This window comes from Somniosus microcephalus, chromosome 7 (genome assembly GCF_052327205.1).
Source record: "Somniosus microcephalus isolate GS21.2 chromosome 7, FLI_Smic_1.0, whole genome shotgun sequence".
Classification (NCBI taxonomy): domain Eukaryota; kingdom Metazoa; phylum Chordata; class Chondrichthyes; order Squaliformes; family Somniosidae; genus Somniosus; species Somniosus microcephalus.
In genome coordinates, this window is record NC_140993.1 from 189,419,321 (window position 1) to 189,446,731 (window position 27,411).

Consider the following 27,411-nt stretch of genomic DNA (forward strand, 5'->3'; position numbering starts at 1 on the left):
TAGACTGAGTATTATGTAACGAGAAAGGATTAATTAGCAATCTTGTTGTACGAGGCCCCTTGGGTCGGAGCGATCGTAATATGATCGAATTCTTCATTAAGATGGAGAATGAAGTAGTTGACTCAGAGACAAGGGTCCTCAATTTAAATAAAGGAAACTACGATGCTCAGAGGAGCGAGTTGGGTAGGATTGATTGGGGAATGGCACTCAAAGGGTTGACGGTGGATAGGCAATGGCAAACATTCAAAGACCGAATGCATGAGCTACAGAATTTGTTCATCCCAGTTTGGCATAAAAATAAAACAGAAAAGGTGACTCAACCGTGGCTAACAGGGGAAATTAGGGATAGCATAAGATCCAAGGAGAGGACATATAAATTGGCCAGAAAAAGCAATAATCCTGAGGATTGGGAGCAGTTTAGGTGTCAACAAAGGAGGACAAAGAGATTAATTAAGAAAGGGAAAATAGAATATGAGAGTAAGCTATCAGGGAACATAAAAACTGACTGTAAAAGCTTTTATAGATATGTGAAGAAAAAAAGATTGGTGAAGTCAAGCGTAGGTCCCTTGCAGTCAGAATCAGGGGAATTTATAATGGGAAACAAGGAAATGGCAGACCAACTAAATACATACTTTGGTTCTGTCTTCACAAAGGAGGACACAAATAACCTCCCAGAGATGCCGGGGAACATAGGGTCTGATGAAAGGGAGGAACTGAAAGAAATCAGTATTTGTAGGGAAATGGTGTTAGGAAAATTGATGGGACTGAAGACCGATAAATCCCCAGGGCCTGATGGTCTACATCCTAGGGTACTTAAGGAAGTGGCTCTAGAGATAGTAGATGCATTGCTGGTCATCTTCCAGAACTCGATAGACTCTGGAACAGTACCCATGGATTGGAGGGTAGCACAATGTGCACAATGTGAAGTAAACAGTTTTTATTTGCATAGCTTTGCAGTTGGTCTTCATATTCATAGCATGTAGGAGGAAGACCAGTAATGTAGTAGTGTTGGAAGGTGTGGTGTATGTGCCTGTAAGAGCAATTGTGGTGTATGTGACTTTAAGAGCCCCAGGTGTGCGTAATGCCGGTAATTGCCACTTGGGCTATATAAGCCTGTGTATTGTGTATTTCCTTTAGAACCCCTCCCCAGACTTGCTTAGTAAATACCTATGAACCAACTCCTGTCTTCAGTGTCTTTATCTACACACGGACACTACAGTGGCGATGAAGTGGAAACGGACTTACCTGCAATTCGGCAGCACCTCAAGGACATCGATTCCTCCAGCGTCCAGAAGACTCAAGGAAGTTATAGAAACTGTGGTTTCACCAGCTGTCCAAGCTGGTGGCAGGTACTGCACTAATCCTTCCTGGGCGTCAGGCTGGGGCTCCAGCGTCGGGCTCTACAGCTGAAACAGGCAGCAAAACCAGAGGCAAGCAATAACGGACTGGGAGTTTGCACTCGGGAGACGGCCGGCGCGGCAAGCAGGTCAGCGTTTAGACCTCCATCAGGAACGAGTCTCCAACAGTGAATAAACGGAAACCACAGTAAAGCAGCGTTGTTATCGGTAGCAGCGGCGGGAAAGCACAGGAAGCGCCATATCGTTGCTACAGAGAAAAAAAAAGCGCGGGAAGCGCCATATCTTTTTTTTGAAATGCCTAAGTCTGGCAATATGGATGCTTTTGATAACGAAACAGAGCCTAACTTTGGCAATATTGATGTTTTTGATAACAAGATAGAGAATTGGACCACATATGTAGAAAGAGTGGAGGTGTTTTGCACCGCAAATGGAATAGAAGATGAAAAAAAAGCTTCAGTGCTTCTGGATCTAATGGGCGCAGAAACATACAAGCTGTTACGCAACTTAATCACTCCAGCCGAACCGATGGACAAGAATTTTGAGGAGATTGTTGATACCCTACGCTGCCAATTCGAGGCAGATTCTCTGCAAGACAAATTCATCTGCGATCCCCTAAGTGTAGAAACACAAAAAAAGTTATCTTCTGGAAAAAATTTAACACTGACAAGGCTTTCAGTGCAATAGGAGCGGCAAAGATACAGCAAAGGCCACAGGACTTCGGCACCCATGAAATGACACGGGGTTTCAAGAGATGTTATCGCTGCGGCAGATCCAACCATGACCAGAGGGATTGCTGGTTCAAAGAAAAAGCATGCAGGCGATGCGGAAAGATGGGACACATTCCACGTGTATGCCGATCTGAAAATAAAAAATCCACTAACGGGAAAAGAATCAATAAGGAAAAGCACAGAAAGGTACAAATGATGACGGACAGTAGCTCCAAAGACCAGAAGAGCGATAGCGACTCCGGGAACAAGAGACTAAGCTCTCTCAAATTTCATAATGTAATTGCCAATGAAGATTACCAGACCATTTGGGTTACCCTCATAATAGCAGGGTCCCCAGTTAAAATGGAGCTGGATACAGGATCAGCTCTAACCGTAATAAATAGACGAGATTACGAGAGGCTATTTTTGCATATACCTCTAAAAGACACATCCATTATCTTAAAAACATATACGGGGCAGAAAGTATACCCCAAAGGAAAAATAAAGGTGCCTGTGGTATACAACGGCAAAGAAATACAAAAGTTGTATTTATACGTTCTGCAAGATGGTGGTCCACCATTGTTGGGACGTGAATGGATAAGGAAGATACGTTTAGACTGGCACTCCATTCAGGCACTGACGGTGACCAGTAAGGAAAAAAACAAGGATGACATCATACCTGAACAATTAAAAGACATCTTGGCCAACGCCAAAGAAGTGTTTCAAGAGAAACTAGGAACCTTGAAAGGCATCACCGCCTCAATAAAAGTGGAAGATGCAGCAATTCCCAAATTTTTTAAGGCAAGACCGGTGCCATACGCAATACGTCCGGCAGTCGAGGCAGAGCTAGAGAATTTGGAAAAGGCAGGCGTATTATCCAAAATAGATCGGAGCGAATGGGCAACACCCATCGTTCCAGTCATGAAAAAAGCATTGAAAAATAACTCTGAGGAACAGAGAAAAATTCGCATCTGTGGGGACTTTAAGGTGACTGTAAACCCAGTCCTTCACATGGTACAGTATCCTCTTCCGAGGATAGAAGATATTTTCGCCTCACTATCCGGAGGAAAACGCTTCACAAAAATTGACTTGGCACAGGCATATCTACAGATGGAGGTTGAGGAGACCTCTAAAAAGTATCTCACAATAAACACACACAAAGGCCTGTACCAGTACAATCGACTGGTTTTTGGAGAAGCATCAGCTCCAGCTATCTGGCAAAGAGCTATGGAGCAAGTCCTGCAAGGGATTCCGGGGACTCAGTGTTACCTAGACGACATCCTTATAACAGGAGAAAACGACAACGAGCACCTTGCCAATTTGGAGCAGGTGCTCACTAGGCTGAAAGAACGGGGCCTACGAGCAAATCGCCCCAAGTGCGAATTTTTCCAAAATCAGATATCATATTGTGGCCACATAATTAATAAGGAAGGGTTGCATAAGTCACCTGAAAAAATTGAAGCAGTTATAAAAGCCCCAGCACCTGAAAATGTTTCACAATTGAGGTCATTCCTGGGATTAATAAATTACTATCATAAATTTTTACCGAACTTATCAACTATTCTACACCCTCTTAATGATCTTCAACACACAGGAGTGATTTGGAAATGGAACGAAGACTGTAAACGTGCCTTCCATAAATGTAAAGACTTAATCACATCCGAGAAAGTTTTGGCTCATTACAACCCATCACTACCAATCAGACTGGCGTGCGATGCATCCCCTTACGGCATAGGAGCGGTATTGTCCCATAGATTCCCTGATGGCTCGGAACGGCCGATAGCTTTTGCGTCACGCTCATTGAACTCAACTGAGCGTAACTATTCCCAGATAGACAGGGAAGCACTCAGCCTGGTATGGGGAGTGAAGAAATTCAACCATTACCTACACGGACAAAAATTTAACTTGCTGACTGACCATCAACCCCTCATCTCCATATTCAACCCTAAGAAAGGTGTCCCCATTATGACGGCACAAAGACTACAGAGGTGGTCCCTTTTTCTAGGGGCACACCAATACAACATTGAATACAAAGTGTCAAAACAGCATGGGAATGCTGACGGTTTATCGCGCCTGCCGTTGCCAACGATAGAAGAGGCACCTACAGTAGACCCAGTAGAGATATTCCACTCTACCATAGTGGAATGTCTACCGGTGACAAATTCTGCCATTGAAAGGGAGACCAGAAATGACCCTACTCTCTCACGGGTCTACGATTTAACAATGAAGGGATGGCCAGCACATGGCGAACCACTGTTGCCAGCATTCTCGCAAAGAAGAGAACAGCTGTCAGTGTGCCGAGGAACCTTGATGTGTGGATCCAGAGTGGTGATTCCACCCAAACTCCAGGATAAAGTGCTAAAGGAGCTTCACGAGGGGCATCTGGGTGGAGTGAAAATGAAGAACCTAGCTGGGGCGTTTGTATGGTGGCCAGGTATCGATGGAGACATCGAAGACATGACCAAGAGCTGCCTAGGATGCCAGAAGGTCCAAAATGCTCTGCCACAGGCCCCTCTACATCCATGGGAGTGGCCCTCATCTCCCTGGCAAAGGGTGCACATCGACTTTGCTGGTCCATTTATGGACTCCATGTTCTTAATCGCAGTTGATGCACACTCCAAGTGGCTGGAGGTAATAAAGATGTCCTCCACCACCACGGAAAAAACCATCACAGTATTAAGGACCATATTTGCCAGGAATGGGCTGCCGGAACAGATATGTTCTGATAATGGACCGCAATTTGTGTCCGAAGAATTCAGAAAGTTCTTAAAGAACAATGGGGTAAAGCACTACACGTCCGCCCCATACCATCCCGCCACCAATGGATTGGCTGAAAGGTTTGTCCAGACCTTTAAGAAGGCCATAAAGGCCATGGGTAATGAAGACATAAAACTTCAGCACAAGGTGGATAACTTCTTATTTGCATATAGGAATGAAACACATATGGTTACAAACCAAACTCCCGCCATGATGTTCTACAATAGAAACCTAAGATGCCGGCTGGATTTGGTCAAGCCCAACATCCGAAGGGACGTGGAGAACCGACAGATTCAGGGCATGAATGAAAGGCCAACTAGGGCCTTCCAGATAGGCCAACCGGTTTTGGCCCGGGACTACCGTACCGAGAAATGGCAGCCTGGAACTATCTGCACACGACTAGGACCACTGATGTATACCGTGGACATCGGAGAAAGCATAATAAGGCGCCATGCTGACCAAATCATCAAGTCATCCGAAAAGGGACAACCTACTCCACCACGCTATACATCTAACGATGAAGTACAGATACCCATATCTACCTCCGATCCGGTGATACTGGAACCCGATGAACCCAACACTGGCCTTCAAGCCGAATCAGCCTTGCCAGAAGAACCTACTACACCACCAGAAACTACTACACCCCCGAGGCGTTATCCGGACCGAGTCAGGAAGCCTCCTGAGAGACTAACTTATAATTAATTAATACAGCAATGTATATTATTTTGCATATAACATGTAATTAATAATTACTTAAAATATGATGTACTAGTTAGCTAGAAGGGGAGGAATTGTGGTGTATGTGCCTTTAAGAGCAATTGTGGTGTATGTGCCTTTAAGAGCCCCAGGCGTGCGTAATGCCAGTAATTGCCACTTGGGCTATATAAGCCTGTGTATTGTGTATATCCTTTAGAACCCCACCCCAGACTTGCTTAGTAAATACCTATGAACCAACTCCTGTCTTCAGTGTCTTTATCTACACACGGACACTACAGAAGGCATTCAGAAGGTGGGTGGAAGGAATGGCTCAGATAATGGAAATGCTGGTGTTCTGGATGAGGGTTTGCTTAGAACAATCTCTCCTCCATAATTTGTTGCCTTGCAGCTCGGGCAGCTGGCCACACTGCTCGGCCTTGGTCTTCCTCATCATCTTTTTCTTCCTCATCCGCTTCTTCATCTTGCTCCTGCACCTCTTTCTCCTGTGGTGGCTGCAAGTTTTGACCCCTCCAAATGGCATAGTTGTGCAGCATGCAGCAAACCACTACAAATCAGGTGACCTGCTCAGGGCTATACTGCAGGTTTCCACTGGATTCCAAGCACCGGAATCTTTGGTTGAGGATGCCTGTGATTTGCTCAAGAAGAACTTTTGTTCCTATGTGGTTCTCATTGTTTCAGTGTTCCACGTCTGTGCCCAGGTTCCTGACAGGATTCATGATCCAGGTTTAAAGGGAATATGCCCTGTCTCCAAGGAGTCAGCCTGACACCCACAGGTATGTGCCAAAGACTGGGGAGATTAAGGACTGGCGCCCCATGAAGGAATCATGACTTTTGCCAGGATACTGGGAACAGACCTACATTATTCACTGTCTGTGGTCACACACCAGCTGAACATTCTTGGAGTGGAACTCCTTCCTGTTATGAAACATGGATGGTTCATGATGGGAGAGCGCAGGGCAATGTGTGTGCAATCAATGAGACCTTGCACCTGGGGAAATCCAGCAATGGGAGCAAATCCGAGAGCTCTCCCTTCCTGGGGAATGTTATGTATTGCTCTCGCTTGGCAAAGTGGGCATCCATCACTTACTTAATGGCTGCCTGGACAGCAAGCTGACTGATGTTGCTGATATTACCTGTTCCTGATATCACCTGCTGCAGCCTGGAAAGAACCTGTGACTTAGAAAATGAGAACCACCATTACCTTCACATCAACAGGCAGTGCTATGTATGCACTGATGTTTTGTTTCAATTCCTGCTGCAGCAGGTGACATAAGTCAATGACTGCCTGCCTGCTGAACCACAGCCTCCTCACACTCTGCTCATCTGACAACTTGAGGTACAACATCCTGCTCCAAAAGATAAGCATGCTGTAACACCTACCTGACACTTGCCTCCTTCATCATCTTCTTTGACCCTCCACAAGTTTTTGCTGCTGTGCCAGCTATCGATGTTGCTGCTGCTGGTGCCGCCACAGTGGCAACTCAATGGTAATCCCAGCAACATTCCCATCTGTCTGCATTCGTCGAGATGTCTGCACGCATTCAATTTTTATTAGACTTGCAGGTGCGGGCTCTGTTTAAACACCTCGGCTGCAAAATTCCTCCTCTTAGCGCTGGCATTTAAGGCCGGTTTTGGTAGAAAAATAGCAGCCGCCTCGCTTCTGGCCACTTCCAGCGCAGGCCGGAGCAGCCATCATTTTGGGCAGGTGGTTAGTGCAACCATTGCCTGCATTTGGCAGAAGAATGCATAGAAGGAAGATTGTGGCATCAATCAGCATGCAATTGGCAGCAGAGGGCTCCGGTCACGGGGGAGGGGAAAGTGCAGGAGACAGTAGGTTGTCATCTTTTGCACAATCCCTCCTTTGACCCTCAGGCACAGATGAGAGAGGGCAAAATCATTCAATTCTTTAATGTTTCGTTTTATTTAAATGTTAAATATTGTCGTTGCTTTTTTTATTGGAATATATATTTGTGACTGAAAGTGTATGTAACCGTTTTGTTTGAAAAGTACAGCCTCTAGTCACTGAAAAAAATGTATACTTTTTTATTTGCAAAAATATTTAAAATTACAACTGTTTGAGAATTAGATAATAGTTAGTTTCCATCTTGAATACCTTTATTGCACTAAGAAACCAAAAAAGTCAGTTTAAAGTGTTTACAAATTTTATTCAAAAAAATTATGCTTGCGAATGTTTGAAAAGTAGAAAATAGTTAGTTAACATTTAAAAGTTAAAAATGTAGAACATCAAAACTGAACCTCAAAAGTCTTTGATGCTGCAATAAAAGTTCACTGTTCCACTTTAAATTGTGTCTGTTCCTTTCTTTGCCTTGCTGGGGGGGTGGTGAGGTACAAGGCGTCACTATTATCACCTCATGAAGGTGTTGGCTACTAGCAGTTCCCGAGCAGCCTTACATTCGGCAGCACTTGGCTCCTCCACATCAGGCCTGGCCACAGACACATTGGCATCATCAATGTCCTCTATTTCAGCAGGGAGCTCCTCTGCAGGGTTAAGGGTCAGTCCTTCCCGCAGGGCAAAGTTATGCAAAGCACAACAGACCACCACAATCCTTGCCACTTTCAGAGGAGAATACTGCAAGGTCCCCCCTGACCTGTCCAGGCACCGGAAGTGTGATTTCAGAACCCCGATTGTCCTCTCCACCACTTGCCGTGTGGACACGTGTGCCTGGTTGTATCGCTCCTGAGCCTCATTATTGGTCTTGCGGTAGAGAGTCATCAGCCATGGTCTTAGCAGGTAGCCCTTGTCACCCAATATCCATGAGGATCCTGGAGGCAATGTGCTGAGGGTGCCAAATAACTCCGAGTTACGGAGGATGAAGGAGTCATGAGCACTTCCCCGGTGACCTGCATTCATGTTTAGGATCCTGAGTTGCGCATCACAGACTATCATGACATCAATGAATGAAACCCTTTCCTATTGATGTATGTCACAGGTGCATCCACTGGTGCCTTCAATGCAACATGGGTTCCATCGATGGCCCCAATCACTTTGGGGAATCCAGCAATGCTATAAAATGCAAGGGCCATCTCCTTTTGATGGCGAGTGGACAAGTCAAAGTCTATGAACTCTGAAGCCCTACGGAAAATGGTATCTGTGACCTGGTGAATGCAGGCGAACGCAGCACTCTGGGAGATGTTGGAAATGTCACCAGTGCCTGCCTGAAATGACCCACTTGCAAAGAAGTTCAATGCTGTGGTTACCTTCATGTTCACTGACAAGGCAGTGCGGATCTTTGAGAGTGTTTGAAGGTCTTCCTTTAACATGTCACATAGTCGGCTGATTGCCTCTTTACTGAAGCGCAGCCTCTTCACACACAACTCCTCCGACAAATGACTCAAGTGACAGCCTCCCCCTGTACACTCGCTGGGGTGGATAGTAGTTCCTCCTGATCAGAAGACAGTGATGGTTCCTCAGTCTTCTTTGTTGTTCCCTGGCGTTTCCAATTCTCTGATGCACAATCGCACCGAGGATCAGGGCAATATCGTCAAAGGGCATGTTTCTCCCTCACAGGCTTCCTCTTTAAACAGATGAAGTACTTGTAAGAAAAAATGGAAAGAGTTGTTAAAGTAATTTTAATAAAGTGAGTGGCTGGAAAATCACGTCGGGTTATGGTGGGAAACGTGCGGCATCGGATCGGGAACACATCATACCCGCCTGATGAATATCACGGCCCGAGATGATTTTCTAAGAATTTTAACATTTTCACAAAGTCATACATACAATTTTTAAAGGGCATGGAAAAGTTAACATATAACTAATTGATATTTTTTGGCATAATTTTTAAAAACTTTAGTAAATGTTAAATAATTCATTTTTAAAGTCATTTTCACATTTAAGAAAATGAAATCTAGTTCAATAGAATGATTACCTTGCATACAGCGAGAGTTGCCCTTTAAATTAACTACACTACTCAAAACAAGATCCAAAACCAATAAAGTTTTTAACAAATTAAAGTTGATAAAAACTTACCTCAGGCTTTCTACAAAGAACTTTGCTCACTTTCACAATTAAAAATGTTCCGTTTCCAAGCCCACTGCTGAAAGAGTTCTTCTTCCTGCAGCTTCTTCCGGTAGAATGCAGGCTGTATGCCTGCTTTTACTAGGCGCAGCTGTTTCGGATGTACCTAGACTGAAGCATTTGAGAAAAAAATCGGATCTTTGAGCCGGTAGCGCTGCCTTTCCTGCACTTGCGTTTGATCTGTCAAGCGCTTTTTTGACAGATCGGAAGTGCTGGCTTCCAGCACATGCGCTGTGCATGCCTGAAACCGGAGTTTCCGATGTCCCTACAGGTGAGTACACTGCGCATATCCAACCATAGGGATCGGAATATCCGGGCCATCTTGTTTATCTCATTTGTCCTGTTTCCACATCTGCCATTGTTCTACTCTTTAGCTCTTATCCAATGTACGTTCACCTTAACCACATCTTCGCAAATCACATCTTGTTTATCTCATTTATTCTACTTCCATTCCAAGTATTGCCCGCACGTCATTGATTGGCGGCCCATTGTTCAATGCATGGCCTCCTCGCTTTCTTTCACTCCCTTAATCATTGTGTAATATGCTTTTTCCAACTGTCAGCAACTGTCTTTGTTCTGCCAGACTTCTCCTTTATTACATCAGCCAACTAGTTAGTTAAGCTGCTAATCTAACTTTTAAACCCTTCACAGTGATACCCCAGTGGCTGCAGCATGGATGGTGAAAGGCTGCTGACTTTCCATGGGGGAGACTGCAGGATGATCTTGAGCAGCTCTGGGCCTGGAAGCCCGGGCTGTACACTGCACCACCTTGGCATGGGCATCAGCAGTCTGGGCTGGCTGGCTGACAGGCAGCAGCAAGGACACTGGCGGAGTGGCAGTGGTGGGAGTAGGATTGCTGTCATCCAGAGAGAGGACAGCAGGTTCTTGCTCCATGGAGCCATTGCCACTCCCCTGGGGCGGTGCCTCAGCAATCCTAGTCATCTGTTGGGGGACAGATTGCTGGAGTGCAAGCCCCTTTCCACCCAGCCACGATGGCAGCAGTCTGAGCTTGTGTGGCAACAAACTGAGATTGCATGAAGCAGTCTGAGCTTCCACTGCAGCACTGAGATGTTGGGTCGCTTCCGCTTGTTCTGCAATGGAAGCTGCGACATCGTCCATCACACCCGGCATCATGGTTGGGTCGACAAGTGGTCTATAGAGTTGCCCATCACTTCCATCCTGGAAACTTCTTTACCCAGAGAATGGTGAGAATGTGGAACTCGCTACCACAGGTAGAGGTTGAAGCGAATAGTATAGATGCATTTAAGGGAAGGCTAGATAAGCATGGGAATCCCCATTCATACTTTTGACAGTTCCATACATACAGAACGGTCATATGTATGAATGGGGCTGACTTAAAAAGTACATGAACGCATGAAATAATTTTTTTTTAAATTACATATATAAAATTAATTAAAATGGCATTTAATTAAAAAAAAAAATTTAATTACATTTTTGGAAAATAAACAGGGCTAAAAATAAACTTCCCTTATTGGAAAGGGTTTTTAATGCATAAGTGAGAGATAAAATTTTATTTTTCTATTTTTTAAAACTCTTATGCTGGTAAAAGCAGGCCTTGTGCCTGATTTTACCAGGCGTAAGAATTCCACAGCCTTTCAGCGGATTCTTGACAGATCGCAAGTGCTGGGTTTTAGCGCATGAACTTCGCATGCCTAACCCTGGCACTTGCACAGCCCCTATTGGCGCGTCGCACCTCATACGCACCCATAGGGGTCGCAAAATACGGTCCATTGAAGAATTCTCACAGACAGCAAACCAGGAAGTAAAATACACTGATTTTCCTTCACTTTTAAATCATTTTACAGAGAGCGAAATAAAGATTTGGACATACACATGGGATTGAGCTAAAATATCATAAAATAAACTTAAAAAACATTATTATATTAGAAACCTGTGGAATTTTTTTATCATAATGGAAAACATTGACATTCCACAAAAATAAAATTAGTTTTTAGGGTCAGAATGGTTGTTCAGCAGTAACTATGACTCAGTGCGCCGTTAAAAATTCAGTTTCACCTCATTCAACAAGGCTTCACTTTTTGGGGGGTTTAATAGCGATATTCCAGCATAAAAGTTCAGTGATTTCAATTGGTTGCCGGCACCAGGGAGTTCAACAGCGCGCCCTATGGAGGAGCAGGGAATGGCTGACAGCAACCTCTGGATTTCCACATTTAACTGCAGCTGTGCGTACTCCAGAAGTTGCTGTCAGATTCATAGCTGTAATGACGGCAAACACTGAGGCCTAGAAATTCAGTATAGCCACTTTTGGGGCGGTAAAGTCGGGCGGCCGCTAAAGTTTGCGCCCGGCGCAAAGTCGAGCCCCCTTCGCCAATATTCAGTTGCATCGCCCTAAGAGGTTGCAGCTGCGCTAAAACAGGCGATGCATGACTATCATTAGGCGCTAAGCCGGCAGCCCGGGGCGCTAACACCGGAAGTTGGGCGCAGGGCAGGTGCGGTGAGCTGCTGATTGCCGGCAGACACTCTGGCTCTTAAAGGGGGAGGGTGGATTTGTTTTTTTGAAAGGCCGAGACTAGTGTATTTGTGTTTTTGGGGAGGGCTTCTCTCCATCAGTTTGTTATGTTATGTGGTACCGGTGGTCTCGGTCTCGGTCTCCTCCTCCTCCTCCTCCTCCTCCTCCTCCTCCTCCTCCTCCTCCTCCTCCCAAAGAAGGAGTGTTGCAAAATGGCTGCCTTTTCTACTGCAGGAGTGCCCTTTAATTTGCGCTCCCCGCGGCCCGCATCGGCTGAGCACCGTTCGACTCAACAGTCGCTAGGGCCGCCAGGCGCACAATGGGGCGGCGCGAGTGAAGTTCCGTTTCCGGGCGCACAAAGGGCGTTGCACGACGAAATGACGTCATGATCTGCGCGCGCAGATGAGCGCGCGCAATGACTTTGCGCCGGCGCTAAATGTCTACTGAAGTTGGGGCGAGGCGCAGATCGCGCTGCGCCCGGGCGCTAAACACCTAGCGCTCGAGATCTGCTCCTCCTAAGGCGCTAACGGCTGGCACAGCCAACTGAATTTCTAGGCCTGAGAGTTTTGTCATCATTGCAACCACAAATTCTGGGCCAATGAATCAAAACTACCCCAAACCGCTCCCTTGCAGTGAATAGAAGCTGCTATTCTGTCCTATCAGATGGGTTCTCTATACTGAGGAGAAGTGTCACAACCTTCATTCAAGTGTTTAACAATATTTAGCTTTTCAGGTGCTTGTATTTCTAACACAGGATATTTGTTACTATTACATGAAAATCTATATGCTAGAGGTCAATTGCAAAATCATGTTTTGACTCTACAGCACAAACCATTCTTTCTTTTGTTAGGTTGTGTTTGTTCTGCAATCACTTATAGAATAGTCACCTTCAGCAATTTCAAATTAGAGGGCTTTAACATCTTTCAGTTTGTGTAGGGTTCTTAAAATTCCCACATTCCCCAAAAGCTATGGATAAAGGGACCCTGTATGGACAAGTTATTAAAAAGGGTACCCAAAAGAAAATGGCTTCTGAAACCTCGTGACCGAGGCCTGCAGGATTTTAAAAGCAAGGCCCTGCAGAAGGCAGGCCCATTCAAATTCTGAAATGAAACCTACCATGCATGGATCTGTGAAAGACTTTGTCATTTTCTAAAGCCAGACAGCTAGGTAAACACAGAATATGCATTCTTCATCTTGAAACAGATCAACTCAGGATAGGCCTAATCTTGAGGCCTTTAACTTTTTGCATAAATAATTGGTAACAGCTCAAAGTAGCTACCAAGCCAGGAAAAGACGATTAAATATCATAAATAACAAACAGCCAGGAAATTGAAGCCATTAAACAAGGAGACAACCGCCCCAAAAACAGTTAAAGTGGATGACTGTAATCACTTTAGACGAGCCTGCCAAAATTAAACAAAGAACTGCCCTGATTTGGCGCGCAGATAAGGGGTGAAGAACCGGGTATAATTGTAGGCCCACTGGTAGCCAAGGTCTTTTGCTCTTGCTCTTGCCTCTCTCGACACCGGGGAGGCCCATTACAACACCGGGGGCCAAACGCGGGAAGGAGAACGGGACCCAACTCAACGCACACAGGACACACGGGGCCGCGAGCGGGCAGGTGAGACGAGACGGACAGCAAAAAACCGATAAGCAGAGAAGGGCAGCGTAAAGAAGCGTTGGGGACAAGCGGGCACAATAAGCGAGTGTTTGAAGCATGGGTAGAAGAATCAAGCCAACACCATAGACCGCCAGCCGAACCCCAACCGCAACAAAACCGTCGGCGACCAAACCACCAGCAGAAGAACAACCATTTTCGGCAAGGTAAATTACCCAACAAAGACTTTACTCCCTATCTCTAACGGAGGAAAAGAGGGTACTTTACACAGACAACTCCACCGCCGCGCCCTGGGACCACGTGACGCCGGCAGGCCCCAAAGGACAACAAGAGCGAACCCCAAAACTACAACCAGCTTAATTGACAGGTTTCGAACCGTAAAAGGAACCCCATTGGTGAGCATGAATCCCTGGCCCCTCGTAGCTTAATCTAGTTAGGTATTGGGGGTGGGACAAGGGTAGGGGGGGGTTTAATGCGTTTGTTTCCCTCGATGTGCCATGTGTTCCCCATTCCCAAATAAGTGTACTTGTATATGACTGTAATTATTCTAGTAATTTTCAATGTTGTGATTTTATTGTGCCTTTAATAAAATTTACGGTTTTCTTGCACCAAACCAGTTGTCTACTCTATTTCTGTATCGCCGCCTTTACCTAAGTCTGGTGTCTAGAACCCAGGGGTGTGGGAGCGATTCAAACCGCTCAGAGACAGTCAGGGGCAGAGCTGACTGGGCACACGCCACCCCCTACAGAAATGGCGACCATGGCAGGACACCGGCAACTGGGGTGCGATACAGTAGACAATGGTTCGGAAGAGCAAACCATAATGGAAGAGAGGATTTCTGATTATGTGTTTAGTAAGGTGAATATCACGAAGAAGTGGATCACCAATCTGTTAAAGGCTGGGCGTCCGATAGATGCCGCAGCTAAGTGGACAGAAGGGAAGGAGCACAAGAAATCCCTAGAGAAGGCAGTCTGGCTGATGTACTTCAAGAAGCAGGTCCATCTTTTGGACAGGCTCGTTGCAGCACAGGCAGCTGAGATAAGGGAGTCAGCCCTGGAGGTCCAGGACAAGGCTCTCGCAGGGGGGAAGTTACTGGTAGCATTGCAGGCCCTGAATCAGGAAAGGGTACAATTAATGGGAGAACATAAGGCCAGGTTGGAATACCTACAGTGCCAGGTCACCGAAGGCAAGAGCAGTGAGTTGAGGTTGCGGGAAAAGAACGCCCGCCTAGCGAGACTAGTAAGAGAGCAGGAGGAGAAAGTAAAAGAAGTTAAGGCAGCCTATAAGTTGGCAAGCGAACAGGGGTTTGAAGATGCAGATCATGGTCCCTGCAAGAAACAAATAGAGAATCTGAGCCTGGCCCTAAGGAAGGCAAAGGGCATGATGTGCCTCATAAGCCCGAAGGCAGCCCAGGCGGATTTTACAGGGAACGAGGGGAGAGCGGTTCAGACATCACAGGTAGTGCCAAGGGATGGCCTGGTTGAGGAACAGGAGGTCCCACGACCACCACCCGTAGCGCCAGGTTTTAGCGAGGTCTGGCATCAAGGGGGCATGAGGTTAGGGGTAGAAGCGGAGGTGGAACAACCCCCACAAGAGAGGCCGGAACCGGGGCCGATGTGCCCAGCCCGGCATCGGAGGTTCGGCCCACCTGTCAATGACGATTACGAGGGACCCCTCCAAAACCAGTTCGTATTACCCTACAGCACCCAACAGCTAGAGCTATGGTGAGCCATATCCCAAAGCTCACTGAAAAAGGGGACCCCTCGGTCCACTTCAGGGAAGTTTAACAGGCAGCCAGCATCAACGAGTGCGATGATGCTGAGCAGGCCAGAATGCTGCTGTTCTCTTTGGAGAGTAAGCTCCTCCAGTCCCTCTCTGACGAGTGTAAGAGGGGGCAGAGCGGGTATGAGGAGCTCGGGGATGAAGTTCTGGAGGCCATGGGGATGAATGAGGGAAGTCCTTTCTCCCTTGTGGAGAAGGCAGTGCAGCTCGCAGGGGAAACCCCGCAGGCTTTCGCGGACAGATTATGGCCGGTGTATAGGGGCGCCTGTCCTGGGGCACCTAACCGGGCATTCCTGAACCGGGATCAGCTGGCCCACTGGCTCCGTTGCCTGGTGGCAAACAGCTTGCCACAGGTCCGGGCCAAGGCGGAAGTCTGGTTCGACCCTAAGAATCCCCATACCACCGAACCTACGGTGATCAGACAGTTGACCCTAGCCTATAAGAACGGTAGGGGAACCGATGCACACCCACCTAAGGGGAAGGTGCATGAGGTAAAACCCGGACAGGGTAGGAAGGAGTGGCATCAGGAAGGGAATAACCCTTCCAGCACAAAGCTCAATTGTTATGGGTGTGGGAAGGATGGTCACTGGAGGAAGGAGTGCAAAAACCCTTGGAAGGATAACAAGGGAAAGAATTCCACAGCCCCAGTCCAAAAGGCAGAGACAGGAATCCCTCCCGCTGCAGTCGAGTCATTTTTGCACACCATGAGGTCCTTATTGACTTGCCATGGGAGAGTAGCAGCCATTACCGGTGCTCTGGCCCCATCAGCCCCATCCAACCCACAGTCCTAACTAGAGCCAGATGTATGGAAGAAGCCCCTCGTGGAGATGGAGGTAGAAAAAGTGAAGGGGACCTATCTGTTGGATATGGGGGCATCATGCACCGTGGTCCATTCAGCTAGCCCCACCACCTCACCTCTATCTAGTGGGGTCCCATACAGTCTGGCGGGATTCACAGGCAGAGAACAGGCCGGCTCATTTTCCATCCCGCTCTCCATTCGTTTAGGTACGCTCTGCTCTAAGTGGACCTGTATCCTAATGAAGTGGGAACAGGAGGGTGGAAATGGAATCCTGGGAGCCGAATTTATTGTAGGCCACGGGATCCTGGTGGATTTAAGAAATCATTGCCTATGGGGGGCAAGTACAGGAAAGGAAGGTGGAGTAGTAGTCATCCCAGGGAAAGAAGGGAAGGGGACCCTGTGCACCATGAAGCTAAAAGAGGGTTATAACATCGAGCTCATGGTCAGTAATACCCCAAAGTCCAAAGAAGTTCCAGGGGTTTGTGCAAGCCCACCTAGCCACATTTGCCACACACAAACACGACTGTGGGAGGGTCAACGGGTTTGAGGTCAGCGTAGACGGGGAACCCATGGCCCAACCACAAAAACAGTACAACTTCCCCAGGGAAGCGGAGCCAGACATGGAAGCAGCCATGTCCTCCTTAGTACAGGAAACTTTGTGCTACCCAGAGGTGAGCTATCCGGCAAACTGGAGCCACCGGCAGAAATCAGGTGCCGTTTTTATTCTTCTTGTTTGTTTTCTTTGCTTATTTTTCCACAGTCAAGCAGTGCAAGGTCGGTAGCTATAGCAACAGCTTTAGCTACAGACCCTTGCAGCCACACACGAGTGTTTAGGAGCTGTTGCTAAGCAACAGTGATTGTTGTCAGATACGGAGATAAGAATCTCCGTATCTTTCAACATTAACTCTGGAGTGTACGGCACTTTTTAGGCAACGGCAGCAGCTCGGTCCCGTCGGTGCCGGATAGCACAAAGTTTCCTGTACAGCAGGGGATCCTGAGACCGATAGCCACCCATGTAAACTCTCCACTGTGGCCGGTTAGAAAGCCGAACAATTCCTGGAGGGCCACGGTGGACTATCGAGTGCTCAACAGCAACATCCCAGCCCTTGCACCCACGGTAGCAGCAGTTGCCGACCTGATAGGAAGTATCCCAGCATCCGCGACCACTTTCACGGTGCTGGATATTTCCAACGGGTTTTGGTCCATCCTTTTAAGGAGAGAAGGTCAGTACGAGTTTGCCTTTAAGTTTAAAGGGCAACAGTACACATGGAACTGTTTGCCTCAGGGCTTCCACAACAGCCCCAGCATTTTCCATCAGTGCATGGCAAACAGTTTAAAGGATTTCAGCCAGCCCAGACAGTTGGTACAATATGTGGATGACCTGCTCCTGTTCACTGATTCCAGAGAGGAGCATGGCCCACTATTGGCCGAACTGCTGCAGCTGCTCGGGCAAAAGGGTTTTAAAGTAAACCCCAAGAAAGCGCAGATAGGCCAGCAGGAGGTTAAATTCCTAGGCCTGACCGTACACACTGGAGAAAGGGCCATAGATAAGGCTAGGAGAGAAGCGGTACAAGAGTTACCAGTCCCAACACAGTCACGGGTGTGAGGTCTTCCTAGCGCTAACCAGGTAATGTAGAGACTTCATTGAAGACTATGCAGCCACAGCAGCCCCTCTGCTCCGACTCCTACACAAGGGAGTGGAGTGGGCTTGGGACGAGGGTTGCCAGGCAGCATTTGTCAGGCTCAAGAAGGACTTGCAGACTGCACCAGCTCTAGGGGCCATAGATGGGGGGAAATACTTTTTCCTGGAGGTACCAGCCAGCGGGGACAGCCTGAGTGCTGTGTTGTTCCAAGAGTGGCACGGCAGGCTGAGGCCGGTGGTCTACTCCTCCAGGATACTCACGGATGTGGAGAGGAGCTACTCCAACTGTGAGAGGCAGCTTTTAGCCACACATTGGGCTGTGAAAAGATTGCTGATCTTCACAGGCACCTCTCCCACCACCCTCTACACCCATCACACACCCACTCAGATGCTCCTGGATGGGAGTATCAAGGATGGAATGGTGAGCAGTGCCCGCATTGCTCACTGGACCCTACTCCTCTCACAGATGGACCTGAAGGTAAAGGGTCTCTGCGAGCCTAAAGCTCGCAGCCAACCTGGTATATCCTGGAACAGCCCACCGGTGTTCCATAGAAGGGGTTTGGGAAGTGGACATAGGTTTACAGGCCAGGATACATCCCACAGGCCGCGAGATCTATGTGGTTGGCTCCAGCACGGTATCTGCTGGCGAGCGTCTCACGGGGTGTGGAGTTTATGACCCAGCGGCAAACATTGCCCTGGTGATTAAGCTCCCCAGAACCATGAGCACCCAGCAGGCTGAACTGTCCACGGTAGTGTACGTCGTTACACACCCCAAAATTTTCCCTACCCCATACACGATTTGCTCGGACAGCATGTTTACGTGCAATTCGTGTACGAAGTATCTGGCCATCTGGTCCCGCCGCGGATACACCTTCGCCGACGGGAGACCCCTCACAGTGAAACCCCTGCTGGAAAAGATCCTAGCAGCAGTGGGGGAGGAAGGGGAGGTTTTCATCCACAAGGTGACGGCCCATTCCTCCACAGAACCCACAGGCAAGGCAACCAGCAGGCTGACATGCTCGCCAAGGAGGGTGCCCGCGCAGGCACTTTCTGGGACCCGTATGGGTCCAGACCCATGGCGGCGGTCAGAGGTAGGGACGGGACACAAGGGAGTGCAGGGGTAGTTTTAACCCCGGACCTTAAGACGGTCCAAGCCCAAGACCCCGTCCTCAAGGCGGTCCTCAGTGCAGTGACTGAGGGAAAAAGGTTAGAGGGTCCGTACGGCACAGCAACCCTCTCCGTGAAAGAGGGCATGCTGTTCCGTCGGGAACAATGGGTTGTGCTGCAGCAGCACCAGAGGGAATTCCTTCAACTGGCCCATGAGGGTCCAGGAGCAGGACACTCCGGGCCTGAGACCACCTGGCAACGGGTGGAACAGGTGGGATGGTGGCCAGGACTCAGGGAAGATGTCCGCGAGTTCTGTGCCGGCTGTCTGGTGTGTGCTGCTAACAATCCTGACCCCCACAAGAGGGAGGTGCCTATGGGACACGTCATGAGGGTAGAGGGACCATGGCAGTTGGAAATAGAGGTTAATAATTATGATCTAATTGGGATTACGGAAACATGGTTGCAGGGTGAGCAGGGCTGGGAGCTTAACATACAGGGGTATTCAGTATTTAGGAAGGATCGACAAAAAAGAAAGGGAGGAGGGGTAGCATTGCTAGTAAAAGAGGGGATAAATGCAATTGAAAGGAAGGATATTAACTCAGTTAATACAGAATCTATATGGGTGGAGCTAAGAAATAGCGAGGGGCGAAAAACATTAATAGGAGTGGTATATAGGCCTCCAAATAGTAAAATAGAGGTTAGGGAGGGCATCACGAGGGAAATTAGAGAAGCGTGCAATAAGAGCACAGCTGTCATCATAGGTGACTTTAACTTACATATAGATTGGACTAGCCTAATCAGTAAAAATAATGAGGAGGAGGAATTCCTTGAGTGTTTAAGGGATGGTTATCTGGATCAATATGTCGAGGAACCAACTCGGGAACAGGCTATATTGGACTGGGTACTGTGCAATGAGAAGGGACTAATCAGTAATCTTGTTGTACGGGGACCCTTGGGTCAGAGCGATCATAACATGATCGATTTCTCACTCGAAATGGAGAGGGAAGAAATTGACTCAGAGACTAAGGTCCTGAATTTAAACAAGGGGAATTATGATGCCATGAGACGGGAACTGAGTAGGTCTGATTGGACAACGTTCCTGAGAGGACTGGAGGTAGATAAACAATGGCAAACATTTAAAGATAGAATGACAAAATTGCAAAAATTGTTTATACCAATCTGGCATAAAAGGAAATCTAAAAAGGTGACTCAACCGTGGATAACAGGGGAAATTAGAGACAGCATAAAATCCAAAGATAGGGCGTATAAAATAGCCAAAAAAAGCGCCAGAGCGGAAGATTGGGAACAGTTTAAGATAGAGCAAAGGAGGGCAAAGGGCATGATCAAGAGGGGCAAAATAGCTTACGAAAACAAGCTGGCGGAAAATATAAAAACTAACTCCAAAAGCTTTTATAAATATATCAAAAGGAAAAGACTGGTGAAAACCAAAGTTGGTCCATTGCAGTCAGATACGGGGGAATATATAATGGGAAATAAGGAAATGGCAGATCAACTAAATGCATACTTTGGGTCAGTCTTTACGAAGGAAGACACAAAAAACCTCCCTGGGATATCGGGAAAAATAGGGACATTGGCAAAGGAGGAACTGACGCAAATCAATATCTCTAAGGATATGGTGTTAAGGAAGCTAAAGGGATTGAAGGTGGACAAATCCCCAGGGCCTGATAACATGCATCCTAGGGTACTGAAGGAGGTGGCCCTAGAGATAGCGGATGCACTAAGGATGATTTTTCAGAATTCACTAGACTCGGGAACAGTGCCGATGGATTGGAGGGTAGCTAACGTTACCCCACTATTCAAAAAGGGGGGTAGGGAAAAAGCAGGTAATTACAGACCTGTAAGCCTTACATCAGTTGTGGGCAAAATGCTGGAGTCCATCATTAAGGATGAAATAGCGGAGCACTTAGCAAATGGGGACAGGATAGGACAGAGTCAACATGGATTTACAAAGGGTAAATCGTGCTTGACTAATCTATTGGAATTTTTTGAGGGAGTAACTGGTAGAATAGATGGGGGAGAGCCAGTAGATGTGGTGTACCTGGACTTCCAAAAGGCCTTCGATAAGGTCCCACATAAAAGATTAGCATGGAAAATTGAGGCTCATGGGATAAAGGGGAAAGTTTTGGCGTGGATAGGGAACTGGCTGTCAGATAGAAAACAGAGAGTTGGAATAAACGGCTCATTTTCTGAATGGCAGGCAGTAACAAGTGGGGTACCACAGGGATCTGTCCTGGGCCCCCAGCTGTTCACAATTTACATTAATGACCTGGATCAGGGAGTCGGATGCAGCATTTCCAAATTTGCAGACGACACTAAACTAGGAGGTGGGGTGGGCTCAGAGGAAGAGACCAGGAAGCTCCAGAGCGATTTGGACAGACTGGGCGATTGGGCGGATAAATGGCAGATGCACTATAATGTGGACAAGTGCGAAGTTATCCACCTTGGGTGCAGGAACGGGAGGGCAAATTATTATTTAAATGGCAATAGATTGGGAGAGGGGGAAGTACAGAGAGACCTGGGTGTTCTTGTACACCAGTCACTGAAGGCGAGCATGCAGGTGCAACAGGCGGTCAAGAAGGCAAACGGTATGCTGGCCTTCATAGCAAAAGGGTTAGAATACAGGAACAGGGATACCTTGCTGCAGCTGTACAGGGCACTGGTGAGACCACACCTCGAGTACTGTGTACAGTTTTGGTCGCCTCATCTGAGGAAGGATGTTCTTGCCATGGAGGGGGTGCAGCGGCGATTCACCAGGCTGATACCAGGAATGGCGGGAATGACCTATGAGGAGAGACTATGTAGTTTAGGGATGTACACACTGGAGTTTAGAAGATTGAGAGGGGACCTCATAGAAGTGTATAAAATTCTGACAGGTCTAGACAGACTGGATGCAGAAGGAATGTTTCCCTTGGCGGGTGAGAACAGAACTAGAGGACATAATTTAAGGATAAGGGCTAAACCATTTAGGACAGAGATGAGGGGGAATTTCTTCACTCAGAGAGTGGTGAACCTGTGGAACTCATTGCCACAGAGGGCAGTGTACGCCAGCTCATTAAATATATTTAAGAGGGAATTAGATATATTTCTACGGGCAAAAGGGGTTAAGGGTTACGGAGAGAAGGCGGGGACGGGATACTGAATTAAAGGATCAGCCATGATCTCATTAAATGGCGGAGCAGGCACGAAGGGCCGAATGGCCTACTCCTGCTCCTATCTTCTATGTATCTATGTATCTATGTACATTGGGCCCCTGCCCACCGCCCAGGGAGGCTATATGTACTGCCTAGTCCTGGTGGATGTGTTCACAAAATGGGTAGAGGTCTTCCCCTGCAGAACGGCCACGGCTCTGGGCACTGCCAGCATCCTGGTCCGGGAATTGTTCTCGCGATGGGGACTACCACAGTATGTGGAGTCTGACCAAGGGAGTTACTTCACCGGACAGGTGATGCAGAATGTCCTTTTGCTGCTAGGCATCGAGGGGAAGTGGCACGTGGCCCACAAACCACAGTCATCAGGGATTGTGCAGAGAATGAATAGGACCCTAAAGGAAAGGTTGAGGAAGGAGACGGTGGACTCGCCTTGAAAATGGGCCGAGGTCCTACCGTTGGTTCTGATGGGGATCCGGGCCAGCCAGTCAAAAATCACGGGGTACTCCCCGTACGAGCTGATGACTGGCAGGGTTATGCGGACCTCCACCCATGTACTAGCCCCGGTGCTCACAGAAGGTCAACTCAGAGAGGTAAACCAGGACAGGTTCACCCGAAACCTCCTCGAGCACCTTAAACAGGTCCATGAGCAGATGGCTGGGAACATGGGAAAGCAGCATCGGAGTAACCGATTGCTGTTAGAACCCCGAAAACTCCACGAGTGGGTTGTCGGAGATCAGGTCATGGTGAGGAACTATGCTCGGATAGGGAGTCTGGAAACATTATACATGGGGCCCTACAGCATTGTAGACAAGGCCAACCCAATGGTATATGCCGTTAATATGCCTCGGCGCACCAAATGGTTCCATATTAATCAGTGTAAACTGTTTAAACCCGAGAAGAGAAAACAGTCAGTTGGGGTAGGGTCTGAGGATAGAGATCCTCAGCCCGCAGCGGGAGCGAGTTCACAGACTGCACAGGCAGGCGCTGTGGCTTGCTTAAGGGGAGGGGCCATCCCACCCACCGATTGGGACACTCCTCCACTCTTCTGGGCTCCAGATGAGGAGGGACCTGAGGGCAAAAACCCCGCCCTTAGCCCAGGTTTAGATGAGGAGGGTCCTGAGAGCCAAAATACCACCCCGGACCCAGATTTGGGACCTGAGGGGGAGGAGCCCCAGCCAGTGGCAGTGGTAAGCCCACAGACCGCACCGGAGGGGGCAGCGGTTCGGGTTAAAGGCCCACCAGCCAAGAAAACCCCATACGCCAAAGTCCTCAGAAGATCCCCACGGACGCCCCAGCCAAGGATACCATGGTCACCAGCTCCCCATTTTAAAGGGGCAGCCTCCCGGGTCAGGGTGAAGTCCAAGGACAGAGGTCCCCAGCCGGCAGCCACAGGCTGCGAGGGACCGACAGTGCAGGACTGTGCGGCCACTCTGAAGGGAGCGGTGTGCCGCAGTCCAAACAGAGATTAGCCTGGCTGCCCGGAGACGGGCGGCGGATGTATATAGTTTTACGTAAGTTTATATTGTTATGTTTGGGTGTTTAGGTTAAGTTTAATTAAGGTGATGGGTAGTTTTAATACAATAGTAGTATTTTAAGAATGTTTTGTATTTGAGTCGAAGTCGCAAGACTCGACTATGCTTCACCCAAGCCAGAGAATCTCCTCGGGACCTCGCTATATGCTCTTGTGTCTATTTGCAGAAAGAAGATTTCAGAATGAAGGGGGGCGTACTCCTACTTGCCCTGCTAGGGAGGAGCATTGCAAAGCGAGGCGACGTGGAGGACTCGCACATCTACGGGTGCTCGGGAAAAAAGGCTCCAGTGGTGATTGCTGGGAGCAGCGAACAAGGCGCGGAGTAACCAGCCATCTACGCCCATGAGGGAAGATGGCCCGGGTGGTTGGGATCCAACTCCACCCAGTACTCCAGCCAGACCGGGTTCACCTATGGGGAGGCCTCCCTCCCCTGCCCCAGCATACAGGTTGTGGCCTCACAGGTTGGGGTCACTGAGGGGAAACGCGTATGTCTGACTTGTAAAGGACAGATTCCCCTGGGAAGGTGGTGGTGGCTCAGAAAGCTGAGCACAGACATGGGGAACCGTACAGCTGACTGGGAACGGATGGGAAACGACACCCACCGGACGGTCACCGGGACCCAAGAAGGGACTAGTGTATGTTGGGACAAGTGGTGAGAGTCAGAACAGGGAATCTGTGTCTGTATGTAGGGGTCAAAAGGGCCTGCCCCACGGGCATCTCCATCATCTTCTCCGCATCATGGCAGGATAAGGGGAAGGGGGTGGAATGGGATTCCCACCTACACACCTGCATAGTCCCACGTTACCCAGCCCCAGTTAAAGCCACTGAGCTAGTGGCACATGCCCGGAAGCCTCTGCCCACGACTCAGGCAGCAAGGACACAGAGAGGGGTGCCCTGCCACCACCAAGGGACCAGGGAATGGGATGGTACTAGTGCCGACGGATCAGGTGCTATACCAGGGGGTACACTACATGGTAGCTTCCGTGATCCTGAACCTCACCAAGGTACACTTACCTGAGTGGTGCCCCAAAGAGACAGAACAGCTATACCAGGCCCTGTTAAAAGAGATGTTTAGGAAATTCTACGAGTTCGATTTTGCCAATGTAGACAAAACCGAAATGTACACCACACACCATGAGTTTGTTGGTAATGCGGGGAGACAAAGAAGGGTAGCCTGGAATGATGTTTTCACAGCGTTTAACACAGGGTCTTCTGTAATCAACAGTCTGGATGACATAGAATTGCAGACACAGATAAACGGTTTAAAAACACAATTGAGGAAAATCTTGATGGATGAAAATAAGGTAGTAGGCTCAGAGTTACATGAGGACCAAGCTATGATGGTCCATTTAAAGGAGATCATTGCTGAGCTGGAAAGACACGCCAAGGCAGTAAATGCCCTCATAAGAGAGGACAGAAATGCTTCTGATCAGGCTGCACAGAATGAGGTGTGTGTACTGTACGGGGCATGGTTGCTGGGCAAGGGCCGCAGTAACCTGGAGGATTTAAAACAGGGTTTAGTCCCCTCCTGGATCAGCAACAAAAACCTTGCAGCCCTCCATTCATTTGAGAATGCATTAAGCCCGTGTCAACTCCTTCTAGCTTCTGAGGCCTACCCTGTCCCAGTAGATTGTGGACGTTCCAATCATACTATCATGGGTATAGTAGTAAGGATGCCGGTCATGGGTGGGACAGCCCAACTGTAATGGGTTTTTAGATCACGGAGGTTTCTCTCTCTAGAGGCCTCTCTCTCTTGCACAGTAAAACCTTGAGTTGTTCGACCCATTCGCCCCTTTGGTTCTATACACTGGCTTTTGAGGCAGGAACTACAATGCAGAGAATACTCTATAGACCAGGCTTAATGAAAACAAAATGAAATTTTATTGCACAAAGAAACAAATATTGAATGTAAGCCAATAAGGTACATGGGAGGGAAAAACAAATCATATTACAGGACTAACCAACATATATATACAGGCATGTTATACTTTACAAAAGTCATCTCGAAATGGGGAAACACACGGAACATCGAGGGACAACAACTCATAATTAATTATACCCAAAATGCCCACCCGCTAAGCCTAGCTAGATCAGATTATGAGGGCCCAGAAACCTGCTCACCAATCCAATGAGAAAGTATAAGATTTTGAAAGGTCTGTGTTTTGATCCTCTCAGGCGTCCTGTCTCCACGTGGTCAACGCTACGGGCTGCGACTCTCTCTCTTCTTCCTCGAGGTGAAGGTCACGGACAGGTTGGGTGCTGGCGGGCCTGGACGGCGGCGTGGACGGAGACCACCTATTTCATCATGGTCAAATAGGTTTCTTCGCAGAGCCCAGCTGGTTCACCATTTTCAGACAGGTTTCTTCTGAAGGGCTGCTGTCCTTCGTATCGTCAACAGCCCGGGGTTTGTCGATGATCTCCCGATGGTTTCCCCGGGGCAGGACGCAGACTCGAATCACCTTCTTGGCTGGTCTCCAGATCGACGTTCCTCCACGGCTCTCGAAAAAGCATGCTAGCTCAAAAACTACCAGCTACAGGCTCTGGGCTGCAAAAGCTCCAAGCTGCAAAAAGCTACCGATGGCTACCCCGGGACTCCAGTTATACTTTTCCATGGAGGCCCTTATCTCCCGCCAAATCAAGGTTAGTCTTTGTTTAACTTTTGGCGGGCTTGTAGCACAGCGGAGTAGTCTTTGTTTTTTAAAGTATCTTCGAATGGCCGGTAATGGCCATCTCTGGTCTGGAATGACCCGATATTGTCTTTAATGTCCTTCTGATGTTTTAAACGGTTCTTGATGTTCTCCCTATGAATATGAAACTGTTTCCCTTTGTCTGGGTAAACATATAGATGGCCTTTATCTTCAGGCCGATCTGATCGGATCTGCATCCAATCTATATGTATGGGGCTCTGTCTGGTTTCGTTTTCCCTGAAACTGCCTTCCAGAACCTACTGTGGGCTGAATCCACAAAAGCTGTCTGGGGACTGCGGGAACTATTTTAAAATGTCCCAAAAGCTGGTCACGGCGTCTGGCGGCCATTTTGTGTGTCCCTTTTCTAGGCTTCTTTTAAAACAGACTTTAAAAGTTAAGGCCTTTTCTGCCACTAGACCCTTATAGGACAATGCTCAATTTTGCGAATTCTACAGAGCCGCGCCGGTATACAGGGTAGAGAACATTGGAGTCATTCAAGGGGGTGCACACATCATTTCACAGTGGTCCCACCTTATGTTATAAAGTGGGAGCATGTTGTGGCAGGTACTGACCTCTCGGGGTGCCGGAGCCAGGGGGCACACATAATACTGTGTCCCCAGCACTTGAACGCCTATTCAAAACCACAGTGCAGGTTTAAAGCTGCTGGCGCAAAACCTATAAACTGTACCATGGAGGTAATGGCACAAGACCATGTTCCCCCACAGGTAGCATATATAGGAGGTGGGACATATTGTGTCACCACAGGTGCGCCCCACTACCAACATGGACAGCATAGCTGGTGTCCGGTAAGTGACAGCAGTTTCTGCTTTAAACCCGAGGCAGAAGTTCAAGTGGCCCAGGAACAAATTTTCCCCATTCCTGAACCCTCCACTGTTCACCTCACTGTAAAAGAGAATTTCACCAACTTACAAAAGTATGTAGCGCATTTTGGCTATTAAATCCGCCCTCTCCCAGAACATCTTACCAAAATATTCAAAGCAGTCATAGT